Source organism: Hevea brasiliensis, chromosome 18 (genome assembly GCF_030052815.1).
Source record: "Hevea brasiliensis isolate MT/VB/25A 57/8 chromosome 18, ASM3005281v1, whole genome shotgun sequence".
In the NCBI taxonomy this organism is placed as follows: Eukaryota; Viridiplantae; Streptophyta; class Magnoliopsida; order Malpighiales; family Euphorbiaceae; genus Hevea; species Hevea brasiliensis.
The window spans coordinates 33,439,880-33,457,616 of NC_079510.1; positions in this window are offsets into that span (position 1 = coordinate 33,439,880).

The following is a 17,737-nucleotide window of genomic DNA, read 5'->3' on the forward strand; positions in this document are numbered from 1 at the left end:
CACCAGTTCTTGAACTCAAGCCTTTACCTAAGCATTTGAAGTATGTTTACTTAAGAGACAATGAGACACTTCCAGTTATCATCTCAAGTAATTTAATAAAGATTCAAGAAGAAAGATTGACTAGAGTTCAGAGAGTGCACAAGGAAGCAATTGGATGGACAATAGCTGACATCAAGGGTATAAGTCCATCAGTGTGCATGCACAGGATTTTACTGGAGGATGATGCTAAACCAAGTAGAGAAGCTTAAAGGAGGTTGAACCCATAGATGATGGAGGTTGTGAAGAAGGAGATTTTAAAGCTACTGGATGCAGGGGTTGTTTACCCAATTTCAGATAGTAAATGGGTGAGTCCATTCCAAGTAGTGCCAAAAAAATTGAGAGTCATTATGGTAGCAAATCAAGATAATGAGCTTGTTCCAACAAGGATTCAGAGTGGATGGTGAATGTGCATAGACTACCGCAAGCTGAATTCGACAACAAGGAAGGATCACTTCCCATTGCCATTCATTGATCAGATGCTTGAGCGGTTAGTTAGTAAGTCTTATTTCTGCTTTCTTAATGGTTTTTCTGGATATAATCAAATTGTGATTGCACCAGAGGATCAAGAGAAGACTACCTTCACTTGTCCTTTTGGAAATTTTGCTTTTAGAAGGATGCCTTTTGGGCTTTGTAATGCACCTGCCACATTTCAGAGATGTATGATTATCATATTTTCATATTACATTGATAATTGTATTGATGTAACACCCTCACTGTAGCAATTTCGCATATTCTACTGTTCCCATGACCAGTGTCAGTCTAGATAGCTAGAACGCCTAGAAAAATATTTAGATTAGAGTGAGGAGTCATAAATAACTCAAATAAGTGTAAGAAAAATTAAGGAAAAATTTTAGAAATAAAATACAATCAAGTTAAATGAGCCGGTGCCCTAGCGATGGGTAACCCAATGGAAAGTTGTGATTTTCGCAGCTAGAAGCCCTAAACTCGGGAGAAAATTCATGAAATAATTTTTAAAACTCCAGAGAAGAGTCATTGAGATTTCTATAGCATTAGAATGCCAAAAAAAGGCTTAGAAAAATTTTTCAATCGGTACTGACAATTTTAGTCTGTTAAGCCAAACGGAGGGCATTTTGGTCATTTCATCTTCAGAGATAATTTTTTGCCGACTTGTCCAGTTAAGTAAATAATTATTATGACATAAAATGTGAATAAATATTGCTAAAAAATAAATTGAAAATGAGTAGAAAAGAAAAGAAAAAGAAAATGAATTAAATGGGACTTATGACATCACCATGATGTCATTAAAATGCCCTCCACCAATCAAATTTCAACAAGCACTTTAAAAAGAGATAAATATACATAAAATAAGATAAAAATTAAACACAAATTCTGTCCTTCTTCTTGTTCTTGGCAGCCACTTTTCTCTTCACCATTAAAGAGCTTTCCTCTCTCTCTCTTGCCAAACCTCACCTTTTCACCATAAAACCCCTACCCTCCTTTACAAAAACTTGATTTTACCTGTTGGGAAAGTGTTTGGCTGCCAAGAAAAGCCAAGAAGGTGAAGGAATTGCTTGGGAAAATTCTGCTCAAAAAGGGTTAGTGCCTATACTCACTTCCATATCTTTTAATCTTTGTTAGGAAGCCAAATTAAATGAGAATTTGTTGTAAAATTGAACAAAACAATTATATTGAAGTGTGTATGAAAATTTGCAGCCATGGAAGAAGGATGAGATTTGTTGATTTGTATGACTTGAATTGTTTAGAAGTAGTTTGTGATGAGATAACTTGAGTTAGATGTTGAACTATGTGTGTTGGATGTGTTAGATGACATGAAAAGCATGAAATGGACACTTGGGAATTAGGGTTTGTGAAAAAATTAGAGTTTTGCTTATGAAATGGTATATTAAACTTGTAATGGTCAATTAGTGACCATTTGAATGTGTGTAAGGAGGAATTGAAGTGAGTAAGGATAATGGAGTTGAGTTTAGGCATGCTGCCCTAGGTGACCTGCTGGACTGGTTGTAAGTCCAGCAGGTTTGGACAGCCATAAATGAAGTTGTATAGGTTCAATTGGTGCAAGGCTAATTAGACATAAAACTAGACACATAATGGCACAACTTTGGTGAAGAAACCCTGCCTAGAAAACCAAACGAAGTTGACCTAAAAATTACCCTAATCTGGGTGACCAACAGGCTGTTCCTGAAAAATAACTAAATGAATAGTATTTGTTCAAATGGTCATAACTCAGTGTAGGCAAGTTTAATTGATATAAAATTTTACCAGCAGAAAGCTAAGACATAGCCCTACAACTTTCATGAAGAAGACAAATCCAAATTCTGACTATAACCTAGTCAAGTTGCCAACCAAACTTAGGTCACCAAATTTAGCAGAACCAAATTGCCCAGAAATTTTGGGTACAGGTCAATTCGGCCAGTTATGGTAAAATGACCATAACTTGAGCCACAAAACTCCAAATAGAGTGATTCAAAAAAAATAAATATAACTAGACACAATAAGGAACAACTTTTATGAAGACAATTTTATCAAATTCCTACTGTACAAATAACCAATGAAATAGTAAACATAGGGTATGAAATCTGAAAATTTGGAATAATATACGATAAGCATTGAAATGGTATTGGAAATCAATACCAACAAAAATAAAATGCAAAATATAGTATCTTGGTGAACTTAGGCTCAATAAATTTATTATGTATTAAAAAGTCAACAATTTGAGTGAATAGTAATGTGAATAGTAGTACAAAGACACAAAGTATAAGAACTAAATTGGTAGAGGAAATTAAGGTATGACATTTGGAATCCATGAAATGTTCATGGATTACTTGGAATAGAAATAGTAATTTACCTAAATGACTTAATAAACATTTAAGTTATGTGAATATATAATTAAGATTTATATTCTAATTACTAGTAGATCTAATAAAACATGAGTAATACCACTTAAATATGAAATGAAATTAACCTAGATGGATTGTTGAGACTTATACTCCCAACACCAATGGAGTTCATAATATATTAGCAATACAACTTGAAGTATGGAATGTACTTTACATGAATAGATTGTTGAATGAATAAATGTGATAAAAGTGTCATTTGGGATTTAAGTTCCCATCAAGAGAGAAAGGAAAAATGTTTTGAATACAATGGTACATGTGAACCATTGTTTAAAATTGTGATCAATATAAATAACATAATGAATGAATAAATGAACCATATTAATATATGAATGAGACATTAGTTCTCATTATTGTAGAAAGGAAAAGTACTTTGAGTACAATGGTATAAAAGGATAATTGATGTGAATTGTGATCATATAAATGATCAAATGAATATATAAATTATAATTGAAATTTATCATGAAATAATGAAGTCATAAAACACAATATATTAATATTTAATTATATTATGTGCCCTTGTATTGCCTAGACATGTGTGTCAGATTGGATAGTTTGGCATGCCAATAGGGTATTATTTTAGCAGTACTGCGAAAGGCTTTATGCCTGTATTCATGGCTTTATGCCCGTATTCATGACTTTATGCTCGCACTCATGGCTTTTATGCCCAATTATGTGTTATCATGGCTTTTTAGCCATACTGATTGCATACGTGGTTGACGTTCTGCATCCCATGGTATGACGGCCCGAGGCACCGCGGTGTCCAGTGCCAACGACCCGTTATCCAGTTTAGTCAGTCTGTCATAGGTTACTTGGGCAGTCTAATTTATTAAAATAAGTTATGAATATTAGTAATTAAAAATGCTAAAAAGTAAATAAATGAGAAGAAGTTCTGAAATAAATTAGATTAGCTCCAAAAATTTGTTCCTTAGAATGATCTGAAGTAAATTAAACTAGTTCTAAAAATTGTAAATATTACGAAATGATAGTAAACAACTTAGAAAGTATCAAGGAAGTGATAAAAAGACTAATAGAGGAATTAAAACTTAAATAACATTACAAATGTGACTTTCATAAGAATATAAGTATAAATATAAGTTTTAGATTTATTTGTACATGATATAAATAATTATTGTAAACTTATGAAAGAAGTGATTCTAGAAAGTAACATAAATGACGAAAGATATATTGTATGGAAAATTTCATATAAACCCAGTAAAATTCTTGAGTATAGAAAATATGCTCCTATTATTTTTACTTGTTATATTATTTTCTTGTTATATTATTGCACCACTAAGCAGCAATGCTTAGCGCGATTGATGTGGCCCAACCGCAAGTGCACGGGTCGTACAAGTAATATAAAAAAGATATCGTTCTCACGAGGAGTTGTGTTAATGATTAAATTTTTGATATAAAAATTTGACTAATTTGAACTATTTTTGAAATTAAAGTAATAAATTGATGGATATTGAAGTATGAAATCTATATGTGCAAAATCAATAATCTATTCAACAATGTAATGATTTAACTAAAATTGCATCAAATTAAAATACACAAATTGAAATATGGCATGATTTAAAGTGGCAAGTAATTAAATTCAATTAGAAATTAACAATGATAAAAAGGCGATTCCAGAGTTCGAGAGTTCATATTCAAGCTATTTTGGGATTTTTAAATTGGTTATCCAATCTTGTAGAAATTACGGGTTTTAAGGAGATTAATTCTTAAATCTTTTGAATACCCTTTCGAGTGGGATAAAGAGTTCCTTAATCAATATAATCCTACTTTCGTGGAGTTAAAGTTAATCAAGAACCATTAAGTTCCTGAATTAATCTGTAAATTCTCTTAATCCTTAGTCTATTTCTAGATCTAAGTTAATTAAGTCCAATTGCTTGATTATCTATCATAAGGCTTTCTCCTTTCGGTGCCTCAACCATGGATTAAGAACATCACTTAATGGGATCCTACACTAAGCATGTGATTGAGCACACAAGAAATGAATAAAACTCATTAAGACTACAAAATATGGATTACCCAATTAAAATCCACAAAATATCTCAAATATTACATCCCAACTCCAGAATCTAATGAAAACTACTCACTATCCATAATATTTACAAGATATTCTGAGTTAATATGGAAATAAAACTTTAATCTAAGCTAAGAACTAAGAAACCCAATACAAGAAAAGTAAGAAATATGCAAGAAAGGAAAGAAAACTCCAAATCTGGTTGGAAATAGTGTGGGTGACGTTTTTTACTCTTCAGCTGCTGCCCACTTTCTTTTCCTTTTCTCTTTCCTCCCCTTCTTTTCTAAAATGGGATAAGGGTCTATTTATAACTTTTTCTGACAAGGAGCCCTAAAATGGTGTGTTTGAGGTGTGATTTTCTGAGGGAATCTTCTGCCAGCTCATTATGAAGTCGTTGTGGGACTGCATAAGTTATGCAGTCTCTTATGCAGTTTTCAGCTGGTTTCTGGCTCTCTGTGTGAAACTGCATGAGTGAGGTGCAATACTGCATAAGTTATGCAGGATTCTGTGAGGTTGCATAAGGGAGGCACGAATCTGCATAAATTATGCGGCAACTTATGCAGATTTCGGTAGATGTTTGGGACATTATTTCTTCTTCTTATGCAGAACTGCATAACTTATGCGGCAAGTTATGCACAATTTGGCCAATGCATACTTCAACTTTGAAACTTGTTTTTGACATCTTTGGCTGTGGAAATCACTCCCCAAAAGTATAATTTCCTTTTAGCCCCTCAAAAACACCATTTTACCTACAAAACAAAGTAAAATTACAAATTAATCCAAAAATTGGCAATAATGAAAAACTATCTAAATAACTAATGAAATTAGCTAAAAGTGAATAATAATCAAATAAAATGGCTATGAAATTAAACCTAAATGACAATGCAAAATGTATGTATCAAATACCCCCAAACTCAAGCTTTTACTTGTCCTCAAGCAAACTTTAAAATATAATGCAATTTTTAGGGGTGCCTTATCCAAAGAGCTATGAAAACCACCTATTAAAGTAACTTAACACACCTTTAGCCATACCAACAATCCATATACCCATCCTTTAAAATGCAAAGAATCTAATGCTTATCCAAGCTTTCACCGCTTAGCCATCAAGTCAATTATTATTCAAAATTCCCAAACCAACCAATCAAAAGAGAGAGTCATGCTCAAAAGGAATTCTAGGACAATCAATAGTCAAAGTGTCTTTATAGAATGATGGAATTAAATGAATGAATGGATAATTTTCCAATCCCATAGGCAAATTCCCTACTCCTATCTCCACTAATGTAGCAAGTACTATCAAGAGATCAAAGGTCTTTTTAGGGATGTAATGGGGCCATGGGGTTCAAAATGAGGCTAAGAAGAAAAATGGGTAAAAAGGATTCAAAGCATGAGAATATTTTCAATCTTGAAAACATAAGGTACACTTCTTATTTTATTATTTTTTCTTTTTCTTTCTCTTTATATATATATATATATATATATATATATATATATATATATATATATATATATATATGGAGGAGAGAAATACACAATGAGAATTATCAAATGCTAGCATATTTTACAAAACACATAAAATGGAGGGACACTTTGATATTTTTAAGCTTGAATTTTATATTTTCTCTTGATGATTGTCCCTAAAAATGCCACCCCCAAACTCATTTCCTTTAATTACTTTGGGTGGATTTCTTTCAATTTGAATGACAATAGTGAAAAGCACATATACTAGCACTTTTACAAGATGACAAGCATTTCTTCTCCCTTTTATTGTATTTTTTTTTATGTACCTAACATTATGAATAATTATTCTCATGAAAAGGGTTGGAGTGTTTGGTTCATTAGCTAGGTAGCAATAAGGGTTTCAAGAAAAATTAGGGATATAAAGGCTCAAAAGGGTTTACAAGGGTTAATTTTAATTAGGAAAAAGGCCAAAGGTTTAAAATGAGAAGGTTTAAATCAAAGAATGCCTAATCATCTCTCTTTTCAAGTACAAGCTGGTATTTCACCTCGAAAGGTTTAGAAAATTTGTTCTAGGATTGGTGAGACATCATTTGACTATCTTATATCCAATAACTCCCTCTAAACACTCCAATATCTAAAGGACTAGTTGGGTGGCTTTTTGGCTAAGAAGATATAGGCAAGGGATAAACACTTCAAAACTTTGCACCTCTTAGAAAACTTTCAATCCACAAACCCAACTAAAGGTAAGTCAAATCACTCTCATAGGTAACTTTTTCAATACTCAAAGAATTTGGCAAAAGATTTTACTTCATGATGCATGATTCCTAAAAATGAGCAATGCATTAACTAAATGGAGGAAATCTATTAGTGTGCAATGTGTACAATTTCTAAGTGATGTATAATGTGTGTGTAAATGTGTTATGTATATGTATGTATGGATGTATATGTAAAATATTTACAATATATATGTAAATGGAATGTATGAAATGTTCCTATACTCAAAATGTGAAAAATGTAGCAAAAATCAAAATGCACACCCCCAAACTCAAAATTGGACATTGTCCTCAATGTCTAAAGCAGTGCATTATCAAAACTCAAAGCAAAGAGGAATAACCAGGAATAGTTAAATTTAAGAGCAAAAAGAAAGAGTTACCTAGTATAGAGTAGATGAGAATTCAAGAGATAATAGTGATGCATAAGAAGCTGCATAGGTTATGCAGAATAAAATGCTGTACAGAACAGGTGCATAAGGAGGGTGCATAAGCTGTGCAGTTCTGCATGAGTTGCATAAGGAACTGCACAAGCTATGCAGAACATTTGCATAAGGAGTTTCACAGCCTGTGCAGTATATTCAAAAGCTGCTGCATAATGATATAGCAAGAAAAAATGTGCAAAAACCAGTAGAGGCATGTTAATATATACAGTACTATGCACAAAAGGGCAGTAAAGGCAATGAGAATCAATGAAAAACTAATGGAATAGCCATCCAATAGAACTTCAAGAAAACAGAATTCAAGGCAAATTAAAATTGTTTCAGCACATCCAAAAAGAAAAAAAAAAGAAACTCCTAGAAGTTTGAACAAAAGCAAAATAAAAACTAGTCTAATTCTATGGTTTTGCCCTTGTCCAAAGATGTTGCTAAAGGACTAGATGGAGCTGGCTGCTGCCGAAGGGGTGGTTCTGGAGGAGTTGATGGAGGTGGAGGTGGCATTCCCAGAAAAGCCATGAGCTGCTTCATCATCTCTTTTAACTCTTTCTGTTTATCTCTGGTTTCCATAACAAAATCAAAGAGTTGATCATGACGATGCTTGAGGGTATCAAGACCAGTTTCAAGCTTCCTATCCACAAAGTATACATCATCACTAAGCCTCTCAAGATAGGTGAATAAGGCTTTAGCGTTGAAGGGAGGAGGTGCTATGGATGAAGAGGGTCCAACTGCAGAAGGTGTTGGCTGTGTAGAATCTGCTGGGGTATTCTGTGCAGACTGAGTGGGTGGTGCAAGTTCAGTAGAATGCTGTTAGACTGGTGGTACAGATTGTGCCTCTGGTTGTGCAGTGGGTCCTGTATCTGCTGCTGGTTGTGCAGTGTCAGAAGGTGGCAAACTAATCGATTTTGTATAGGTGAGTAGCATCAAAATATAGAGTGTCTGAAAGTCTTTGGTAGAGGATGCTCTTCAGTTAAAACCAAAATGCTTAGCTATAACAGTTATGAGCCCACCCATGACTATATCACCTATAGATTTGGTAGCAATATGTAACACATGCTCACAAAAGAAGTAACTAGGAGATACTTTGACTTTGTGAAAAACACACCATAGCATGAACAATTCAGATTTTCCAACAACACCAGAACTAGTCCCTCTGCCTAAGATAGTGCTAGTAATAAGCCTATGGATAAATCTAAGTGCAGGGTCTAGTATTTGAGAGGTCTTGGATCTGCCAGCATAAAAACTCTGAGGTTGGTTTGTGATACTCCTCCAAAACTGAATAGCATTCCAAACACCTTTATTTGCTACCTCTATGCCTATATATGGCACCCTAAATAGTCCATCAATTGCAAACCCAAAAATACTATGAAATTGGTCTAATGATAGCTCTCTATTTTGCCCCAAACACCTAATTTTCATAGTTGGCTTGTAATATATCTCATGCAATTTCAGAGTAGTAAAAAATGAGGAAATAAATTCCAAAACTAGAGCTGGATAAACTAGTTCTTATTTATGCACAAATTTCATCCAACCTAAACCATCAAGGTAGGCAACAACATTATCAAATAAACCAACTAATTGGAGGGCATTTACAAAAATGTACCTAGTGGGTTGTACTTTCCTATCGTTTAGTCTCTTAAAAGTTGCCTTGTGGGTTGCATCAGGAAGAGGCCAAGGTAGTTTAAATACCTGTGTTGCTGCTGAAGTTTGCTTTTTGCTAGAAGAGGGTGATTTGGCTTGTGAGGTAGAGGTAGAAACGCCAACCCCCTGTCGTGTGGAAGCTGAAGTTTTGGGGTTTTTGGGTGCAGGCTCTGAAAGTGGAGTGGTAGGTGGGTCTTTGCGTTTTGTGAGAGGTGGTGCAGAGGCCATGGGTCGGGTTGATTTCGATCGGATTCTCCTCTTATAGGTGGATGTGGGAGGTGGTGGAGGGGTTTGTTGTGGAGGAGAATCAGGATTAGGGGCCTACATTGCTAGGAGCGTGACTTGGAGAGGAGAGCCTTGGTGAGAATGGAGGAGGGAAGAAGAAAATGAAAGAGGTAAAGGGAAGTTAGGGTATCGGGCGGTGAAAAGAGGTGTGGGGAGGAGGAGTAATGCCAAGAAAAATAAACGTGGGGGGGGGGGGGTGTGAACAGGAATGACAGGAAGTGGGAGGTGGGAAAATGGGTGCCGAAAGTTTTTTTTTATTTGCACAGGACATGTGTAAAACTGCATAAGGGGAGAATGAGTGTGCATAAGTTATGCACTCTCTTATCCAGGTTTCGGCAAAAAAATAAGGAGTGTGAAAAACTGGTTGTGTAAAAGTGCATAACTTATACGCTTGGTCATGCAGGTTTCGGCTGAAAATTATAGTGTGAAAAGTTAGTTATACAAAAATTCATGACTTATGCGCTGTCTTATGCAAGTTTCGATAGATAATAAGTGGTCTGAAAAATTGGTTATGCAAAAGTGCATAACTTATGCACTCCCTTATGCAGGTTTCGGCAGAAAATGGAAGTGCAAAAAATGTGGTCATGCAAAAGTGCATAAGCTGTGCAGTTCCTTATGCAAGTTTCGGCAGAAAATGGAATTCCAGAAAATGTGGTTATGCGAAAGTGCATAACTTATGCAAGTTTCGGCAGAAATGAAATTTAGCAAAAATGTGGCTGTGCAGAATTGCATAAGCTATGCACATCCTTATGCAGATTGCAGCAGAGATGAAAAATGGCAAAAATTGTGGTTATGCAGGACTGCATAAGTTATGCAATGGCTTATGCAGGTTTTAGCAGAGATGAAAAATGACAAAATTTGTGGTCTAAAAGCTGCATAAGCTATGCAGTTACTTATGCACTTTTCAACAAGATTGAGATTACAATTGAAAATGTTTTGCAAGTTTGAAAAATACACTAGAATGAATAAATGTAATCCTATGAAGCATAAATCATGAGAAATTATCACCCAAAACACATCATTATATACAAAATTCATCACAATTGCATCATACAAGCTTGTAGAGGTAAGTTCTGCATAAGAGGCATTTGTGAATTATGCCATTTCAACTCAAACTCTGCAAATTAACATTTAGCACATTAAAGCTCAATAAAAATCTACATAAAGTTGCATTTATCCACAAAAGAAAATGGACTCTCCAAGTTATGTCAAGAAAATGCAGCATGTGCACATTAAATCACATAACCCAAATAAGCTCAAAACTACTAAAATGACCCACTTACCATCATATTAACATAATAAGCACAAATACTTAAAAGTTACACACCCAACCTCAACAAAGAAGCATATGCCATGTGCTGCAGACCCCTCTTTGCTGAAAGTTTCATTTCTCTACATAAACTAAGAAGCACAACCTTCATCCATTGAAATACATCTACAAAGGACAAGATTCAACAATGTCAAAAATTGAATTTAGGGAGATTTAAGATAAAAACAAAAGTAATGCAAATAAAAGTAAATCAACAAAAGCAAAATAAAAGAACTTGGGGTGCCTCCCAAGAGTGCTAATTTATAGTCCTTAGCTGGACTCTTCATGCATTTCACTAAAAAGAGGTGAGGGATCAGAGAGCTTGTAATAGCTTGCTCCCTTTATTGGTCTCCAGTTATGTAATGTTTCAATCTATGCCCATTGACCTTAAAATTCCCAGATTTTTCACTCCAAATTTCAATTGCTCCATAAGGGAAAACCTTAGAAACTCTATATGGACCAGTCCACCTTGATTTAAGTTTTCCAGGGAATAATTTCAATCTTGAGTTGAACAATAAAACTGAATTACTCTCTTTAAATTCCTTTTTTCTAAGATGCTTATCATGCCAAACTTTAGTTCTTTCTTTATAAATACGGGCACTTTCATAGGCATCCATCCTCAATTCTTCAACCTCATTAAGTTGCAATAGCCTCTTCTCACCAGCTTGCTTAAGATCAAAATTCAAGGTCTAAATAGCCCAATATGCTTTATGCTCTAGCTCCACAGGTAAATGACAAGACTTACCATACACCAACTTAAAGGGAGTAGTTCCTATAGGGGTTTTGTAAGCAGTCTTATATGCCCATAAAGCATCATCTAGTTTGACAAACCACTCTTTCTGAGAATTGCTTACTGTTTTCTCCAAGATATGTTTGAGTTCTCTGTTAGAAATTTCAACTTGTCCTGAAGTTTGAGGATGGTATGGGGTAGCTATCTTGTGCACTACACCATACTTCCTCATTAAGCTCTCAAATTGCTTATTACAAAAATGTGAACCCCCATCACTAATTACAGCCCTTGGAGCTCCAAATTTACTCAAAACAAATTTCTTCAAGAATTTCACTACCACCTTAACATCATTAGTTGGAGTTGCAATAGCTTCCACCCACTTTGACACATAGTCAACTCCAACTAGAATGTATTTATTACCATACGAAGGAGGAAATGGCCCCATAAAATCTATTCCCTAGACATCGAATAATTCTACTTCAAGAATATCATTTAGGGGCATTTGATCTCTTTTTGAAAAATTTCCACTCCTTTGACATTTATCACATTCTAACACAAATTTCCTCACATCCTTAAAGAGGTTTGGCCAAAAGAAACCAGCCTGTAGAATTTTACTAGCTGTTTTAGAGATTTTAAAATGTCCTCCATAATCAGAAGCATGGCAATGATGCATAACACTCTGTGTCTCCTCATCAGGAATACATCTTCTTATTAAACCATCACAACATCTCCTAAAGAGTAAAGGATCATCCCATCTATAAAATTTTGGCTCATGTAAAAACTTTTTCTTTTGTTGCCATGTCATTCCTAGAGGTAAAACTCCACAAGATAGATAATTCACCAAATCTGCATACCAAGGTAGTTTAGCAACAAGAGAGAAAAGTTGTTCATCCAAGAAAAACTCATCAATAGGGACTTCATCCATTTCTTCATCATCCAATTTCAACCTACTAAGATTATCCGCAACTACATTTTCAGCTCCCTTCTTATCTCTAATCTCTAAATCAAACTCTTGTAGCATCAGAATCCACCTAATGAGCCTAGGTTTAGCCTCCTTTACGGAGTAAATACCTGATAGCAGCATGATCTGAAAATATAACCACCTTTGAGTCAATAATGTAAGGTCTGAACTTTTCCAATGCAAAGACAATTGCTAAGAATTCCTTTTCAGTTGTTGCATAATTTGTTTGAGCCTCATCCAGTGTTCTACTAGCATAATAAATAGCATAAGCCCTTTTGTCTTTTCTTTGACCAAGAACAGCTCCAATTGCATAATTGCTAGCATCACACATAATTTCAAAAGGTAGGCTCCAATCGAGCGGTTGCATGATTGGTGCAGTGATAAGAGCTTGCTTCAACCTACAAAAGGCATCCAAACACTCTTGGTCAAATACAAATGGTATGTCATGACTTAACAAATTAGACAAAGGTTTGGCTATTTTAGAAATGAAGGAACGGAAGTGTGAAAAAAACAAGTTTATACCATTGAATTCAAAAATTTTCACCTAAGTCACATGCATCATGCAAGATTTATTTTTATCTATTTGATTTCAATGATAAACAATATATTAAAACTCTTTTAATATGTTTTTGGATCTGTATTTGCTATTTAAGATTTTAAAATTAATCAGATTAATTTTAGAACCCTAGATTAAATCAAGAACGATTACACTAACCTCTTGATGCACTGCAGCGTGTCTGCGCCTTTGAGATTCGTCTTCAGGACACCAGAGGTTGTCCCTCTAGCTTGTCCACACCAAGAACACCTATGGCAGCCCTTGAATAGCTTCTAAAGCTTTTCTATTAATTTGAAAATCAAGTTATGCCTTTTAAGAGATTAAAGATGTAAACAGGACACTAGAAACAATTTCTAGTGTTCTTAATTCAAGAGATTGATGGCTAATCTCTTTGAATTGATGAGAGATGAAGAAGAAGAGAAGAAAACCCTCAAAGTGGCGTGACAAAGGAGTGTGGCTGCTGGTTGTGATTTATTTTCTCATAACAACACTTAAATAGCTAGGTTAACACATTAAACCCTTGCCATATGTCACCCTTTGATTAGCTCTAGGTTTAAGTGACCCAATCACATTGTGCCAAGTGTCAAACCTATATTTAATCTTGATTTTAATCATCTTACATGATTAAAAAACATTTGACAAGCTTATGTGTAATCCCAAGTGTCACCATCTCATGGTGCCACGTGTCACACTGCAAAATGACCAAAATGCCCCTGTGTCTTAATTTTGAGTTCTCAACCCAAAATAATTATTTTTCTTCTTCTAATTAATTTATATCAAATATAAATTAATTAATTAATCTCTATTAATTAATTTCTCATTAATTAAATTCATATTTAAACACTTTAAATATAAATTTAACTTATATTATACATCCAATAATCTAGATTTGGTTTCAAGTCATGCTAGGGACTTTGCAATCTTATTGCAAACCAAACCTATTTAATTAATCAATTTAAACTCTTTAATTAATTAATTAAATCATATTTAATTAGGTGATAACTTGTGTATGTGTGTGACTTACTAGGCTCATCACTAATTGGCAATGAGATATGATATCAACTCTTAATATCATCAGAACTCTTTCTTACCATAAATGATTTCTCTAAATCATTTTATGAACCTCATAGACCATGGTTAACACCTAGCATAGCATGCCATGGCCACCCAATTAGTAATAAGTTTATCTTAAATGAACCTATAATCATCTGTTACCATGCACTAGAATCTCTCTGTTACAAAATCCCAACTCAAGCTGGAGTCATGGTTTATGTCAAACTCCATTTGCTATGAATATTATGTTCTCTTTTAATTCCAGTTCTTGATTAAAAAGATTTTCTCATCAGAAAATCTTTTCTGAATAAATCTATCTGTCCTGGCCAGGAACTTGAAACATCAAGAACAATTAAATGAACATAGGATTTATCTCTATTTACTTAGAGGAACATATTCCATCTTGATCAACACCTACCTCCATATATAACTAGTAGGAGCCAACAGATGCCCATATACCCATACACAGTACAAGTATGAAAGCAGTATCAAACTCAAACTACCTATATACAAGATAACTGTGCTATCTCGTGTCTAAAGATTATATGCACTGATATGATTTATGACAAAACATTGACAAGAGTAAACTCCATGTTCTTGTCATAAGTGTCACTGGTTCGGCCTACTTATCATTTATAAGTGCCTATCATGTTTGTTATATGGCATGAGACTCACCATTCCATCTTATTTATATCTCATATAAATAACTTGGGAACAAACATGAATACAATCTTTCTGGATAAGTCATGTCCTTATTATGAAGTATCCTCGATTGTGAACCTATTTATGATACTTTGTGCTAGAAATATTGTCACTCATATTCTTAACAACTTAAGAATAATATTTCTAACAAAATATCAATGGACCTTTTCTATTACACATAAATATATTATATAAATAGAAAAGTGGAAATGCCTTTTATTAATAAAAATATGTACAAGATACATACTAAATGATATGCTCTAGGGCATACTACTAACAATCTCCCACTAGCACTAGAGCCATTCATTATAATATCTTAGACCTATCTTCTCAAGATGTCGGTCTAGCGAGTGCTGACATAGGCTTAGTGAATGGATCAGCTGGATTTTCAGCTGATGCTATTTTTCTGCATAGCTATATCGCCTTCGCCCAACTATATGTCTGATAATGTGGTAGTGCCTTTCTATGTGTTTGGATTTTGGGTGAGACCTTAGTTCCTTAGTCTGTATGACTACTCCATTATTGTCACAGTGTAGTGGAACTGCTGACTCAATGGAAGGAACTCATGTAAGTTACATCACGAACTTCTTTATCCAAGCGACTTCCTTTCGACATCGATGCGAGAATATACTCAGCCTCTGTAGTGGAATCTGCAGTCGTGCTCTGTTTGGAACTCTTCCAACTGACTGCACCTCCATTACAAATGAACACATATCCAGAGGTAGACTTTCTATCATCGATATCTGATTGAAAATCAGAATCAGTATAACCATCCAATTGCAAGTCTCCACCTCCATAAATCAAGAATAAATCCTTAGTTCTTCTCAAGTACTTAAGGATATTCTTGTGACTATCGATGTTCCAAACCTGGATTGGATTGATACCTGCTAGTCAAACTAACAGCATATGCGATATCCGGCCTAGTACACAACATTGCATACATTAAACTTCCAATAGTCGAAGCATATGGAATCCTTGTAACACCTTAGGCAAATCCCACATCGACAAAACACGGGAGAGATGCTGGGTTTATAAGTTGGTGGTTCGTAACCCCTATTGACGCGTTTTAAAACCGTGAGGGCTTCAGCCCTGAGCGGACAATATCACTAGTGGGCCGGGCCATTACATTTGTGGTATCAGAGCCAGGTTCGCGTGCAACCTTGAACGATGGTGGGGCAAACCTCAGCGAGGACGCTGAGTCCCATAAGGGGGGTGGATTGTAACACCCTAGGCAAATCCCACATCGACAAAACACGGGAGAGATGCTGGGTTCATAAGTTGACGATTCGTAACCCCTATTGGCGCGTTGTAAAAGCGTGAGGGCTTGACCCCAGGCGGACAATATCACTAGTGGGCCGGGCCATTACATTTGTGGTATCAGAGCCGCTCCGCGTGCAACCTTGAACGATGGTGGGGCAAACCTCAGCGAGGATGCTGAGTCCCATAAGGGGGGTGGATTGTAACACCTTAGGCAAATCCCACATCGACAAAACACGGGAGAGATGCTGGGTTTATAAGTTGGTGGTTCGTAACCCCTATTGACGCGTTTTAAAATCGTGAGGGCTTCAGCCCAGAGCGGACAATATCACTAGTGGGCCGGGCCATTACATTTGAGTATGTCACGACCCAGGGATGGGGTTGGGACGTGCTTGTTCAACCAGCTACGCACTGGGGTGGAAACTTCGTGTCCCACATCGGAAACGGGAAGAAAAGATTTGGGCCATTTATGTGGGAGCCTTCCTCACCTGGTCAGCGCGCTTTTGGGAATGAAACCTCCCAAGGGACAAATCCGTGAGGCCCATGGGCCAAAGCGGACAATACTAACTGGAGAAGGATCGGATCGTTACAATTTGGTATCAGAGCTGGACTCCCTCTAGTACGGTGTGTGGTGCGAGGACGCACCAAGCGGAAGTTGGTGGGCTTGTCACGACCCAGGGATGGGGTTGGGACGTGCTTGTTCAACCAGCTACGCACTGGGGTGGAAACTTCGTGTCCCACATCGGAAACGGGAAGAAAAGATTTGGGCCATATATGTGGGAGCCTTCCTCACACAGTCGGTAGCTTTTGGGAATGAAACCTCCCAAGGGACAAATCCGTGAGGCCCATGGGCCAAAGCGGACAATACTAACTGGAGAAGGATCGGATCGTTACAATCCTGGCCATCTTATCTCTTTCTTCAGGTGTCTTTGGAGACATCTCTTTAGAAAGATGGATACCATGTCTCACTGGTAACAATCCTCTCTTGGAATCAAGCATGTTAAACCTCTTTAACACCTTTTCCAAGTATAGACTTTGGGATAAACCAATTATTCTTTTCGCTCTATCTCTATAGATGTGAATCCCAAGAATATAGGTTGCCTCCCCTAAGTCTTTCATGGAGAATGTATTTGACAACCATACCTTTATAGTCATCAACATACCTGTGTCATTACCCATCAATAATATGTCATCCACATATAAGACAAGGAAAGTGATAGCACTGTCACTAACCTTCTTATATACACATGGCTCATCCTCATTTTTGATAAAACCAAAGGATTTAATGGCTTCATCAAAACGGATGTTCCAACTCCTCGAAGCTTGTTTCAACCCATAAATGGATCGCTTTAGCTTGCATACCTTGGAACCATCTTGGGATTCAAATCCCCTAGGTAGTTCCATGAAAATGTTTTCTTCAATGTATCCATTAAGAAAAGCTATTTTGACATCCATCTGCCAAATCTCATAATCATAGTACGCAGCTATTGCTAATAAAATCCTAATTGATTTAAGCATGGCAACAGGTGAGAAAGTCTCCTCATAGTCGATTCCTTGCCTTTGGCGAAACCCTTTCGCTACTAGCCTTGCCTTATAGGTCTCTACCTTTCCATCAGAACCAATTTTCTTCTTGA